The sequence below is a fragment of the Colobus angolensis genome, unplaced genomic scaffold (assembly GCF_000951035.1).
Source record: "Colobus angolensis palliatus isolate OR3802 unplaced genomic scaffold, Cang.pa_1.0 Scaffold8, whole genome shotgun sequence".
Taxonomy (NCBI): Eukaryota; Metazoa; Chordata; class Mammalia; order Primates; family Cercopithecidae; genus Colobus; species Colobus angolensis.
Window position 1 is genome coordinate 2,127,572 of NW_012121820.1, and position 2,991 is coordinate 2,130,562.

Consider the following 2,991-nt stretch of genomic DNA (forward strand, 5'->3'; position numbering starts at 1 on the left):
AATCTGCTCACTTGCAAAGAGAGATAATGAAATAGCTTATCTAGCTTGTCCAGGGCTCTAGATAGAAAACAAATCTCCCCTGATCATTCATGAGGGCTCTGCCTTTATCTAGGCCTGAGATTCAAATGTATATGATCTACAGGGTCCATTAAGCTCCCACCTCACCCCAGGTGGCACAGAGACAGGGGAGGTGCTTTATAGCTTTTTTCTTTTTTTTTTAAGAGTTTAAGAGCTTTTATTTTATTTAATTTTTTTTGAGATGCAGTCTCACTCTGATGCCCAGGCTGGAGTGCAGTGGTGTAGTCTCAGCTCACTGCAACCTCCCCCTCCCAGGTTCAAGTGATTCTCCTGCCTCAGCCTCCTGAGCAGCTGGGATTACAGGCACCCACCACCACACCCAGCTAATTTTTCTATTTTTAGTGGAGATGAGGTTTCACCATGTTGTCCAGGCTGGTCTCCAACTCCTGACCTCAAGTGATCCACCCACCTCAGCCTCCTACAGTGCTGGGATTATGAGCGTGAGCCACCACATCTGGCTGGGTTTAGGAGCTTTTAATGCTTAGACTGGAAAAATCACAGGCTGGGTTTGTCTTAAATTCACTGGTCCATCTCTGACAGGGAAAGAATTTGTCCCTCATCTTGGCCACAGGTGGGAGCCCAGACTCCTCCCTAACAGGGTCTTCTGAATGGAGAGGGGCTTCCCTCGCAGCACAGTGCGGTGACTCCCCAAACCCAAGGTAAGAAAGCAAGAAAGCAAAGCCACAAGCCAGGCCTATGCAAGACAATTTTTTTTTTTTGTTTTGAGAGTCTCGCTCTATTGCCAGGCTGGAGTGCAGTGGTGCGATCTCAGCTCACTGCAACCTCCGCCTCCTAGGTTCAAGCAATTCCCCTGCCTCAGCCTCCCAAGTAGCTGGGACTACAGGCACACACCACCAAGCCCGGCTAATTTTTTGTGTGTGTATTTTAGTAGAGATGGGGTTTCACCATGTTGGCCACGATGGTCTCTATCTCCTGACCTCATGATCCACCTGCCTTGGCCTCCCAAAGTGCTGGGATTACAGGCATGAGCCACCGCGCCCAGCCAAGACACTTTCAAGTGTTGTCTCCATTACCTTCACACAAACCCCAGGAGGGAGGCGGCTCCCTTTTACAGAGGAGCAGCCTGAGGCCCAGGCTCCATCAATTTGACCATCATAAAGCTCACAAGTCGCAAAGCTGGGATGAAAATCCAGGTCTTCTGACTTTCTCACTGCCACACTGAATTCTTTGAGCCAGCCTCAGCCTCTCATGAGAAGGTCACTCTGAATTTCCTGTGCCGGGCTTTGTCCTGGCCCAGGAAAGGGGTCAGCTGAGGGCAGCTGTTCTATAAGAATGGGTAGTTCCTGACAAGGTATTTCCTGCGAAAACGCAAATGCGACCTTAGCAGTCAGTCCAGGGAGCTCCCCATTGAATAGAGACTTCCAAGGAAATGATGAGGTAGAAGCATCTGAAGTGCAACAGCGCACCTTCTGCTGATTCCCTCCCACAGAAAGGGCAACACTCAGGGAAGGTGAGGAAAGCAGGACTCGGCAGGGTGAACAGGATTGGGATCAAAACTGCCACAGCAGGTTGGAAGACAGTTCAACAGATCGAAGGGTACGTTTCCTGGCAACCAGGGAGCCCAGGAGGACCTCTGGCTTCAGTCCAGGGTGTGTTGCTATCTGCTTGCCCAAGAGTGACTTGGAGGCCTTGAATGTGGCCCATGCCAGGCCCCACGGGCACTCATTTCCATAACCGTGGCAGCAGCCCCAACTCACTTGGTCAGCTCACTTGGTCACTGCCTATTAGCTCTGTTGGCCTGTGGGTTACGGGGAGAGAGATGCAAGAGCCCCTCCACCTGGACCTGTGGCATCAGGCCTGCCAGAGCCATTCGCACCCACTGCTGCACCAGCCGCGCCTCTCCCACCCCAGCCGCACCCCCAGCCACCACCCCTGCCGGCAGAGGGCTGCACTAAGATCCCAAGAAGCTGTTCTTGCTGCTTAGCAGGCAGCTCAGCAGGAGTGAGGTTGTGCTCTCTGGGAGCCAGGAATAGCAGAGAACACAGATTGTGGACAAAGCAGTGACAGGAGAAGACCTCAGGCTCTCCACAGAGGTTCCAGGGAAAGCCCCAGAATCGGGCACCACACTCACCTCTGACTGAGCACCCCAGTCCCAGCACCGACTGCTTAGGGTGCTCTTGGGGAGGGGTTAGCACAGGCCCTCCAATGCCCAGCCAGTCCCAGACCATGTTCACTTCCTCAAAGGGCACTCATGTCTGGGCCGTGCTCAAAGGTCCTGGGTTCGTGCCCAGGAAGAGCACTTCCTTGGGGCCCTGGCAGCAGCGAGTCGCAAAGTTGTAATGTGGCTCTTATACAATACTCCATGGGATTGTGAATGAGGCCTGCAGATGCCAAAAACTGCAGTTGGCTCAGCTCAGCATTGAGCCAAAACTCCTCCTCCAGGAAGCCCTCAGCCAACCCTTGAGGACAGAGCTGGGGCTCTCTCTGGGTACCTGCAGGTTCGTGGAAGGTCCCTAGTGAAAAAGTCTGAGGCACGACCATGCTGTTGTCGCCTGGTTGAGCCCCCCTACTTTTTTTTTTTGGCAATACATCCCCCATACCGTTAGTGCACAATTCAGCAATTTTTACTGTATTTCTGTGATTATACAACTATCACCTTTATCTAGTTCCAGAAAATTTTCATCAGCCTCCAAAGAAACCCCATACCCATTAGCAGTCCTTTCCCTTCCCTCTTCCCCCAGCCACCTTCTGTCTGTGGATTTGACTGTCTATTCTGCACATTTCGTATAATGCAGTCATGCAAAATGCGGCCTCTGTGTCTGGCTTCTTGGGCTCAGCGTAACGTTTTCTAGGTTCATCCATGTTGGAACATGGGGCAGTACTTCTTTCCTTTCTTATGGCTGAACAGCATCCCACTGTACGGGTAGCACCCCTTCTGTTCATCTATTCATC

At 52.0% G+C, this 2,991-nt stretch overlaps 1 pseudogene; it reads right to left on the minus strand.

Annotated features, from left to right (window-relative positions):
- Window positions 1-1,813: 1,813 nt before the first annotated feature.
- LOC105502574 lies at window positions 1,814-2,580 on the minus strand (annotated as a pseudogene).
- Between the last annotated feature and the right edge of the window lie 411 nt (window positions 2,581-2,991).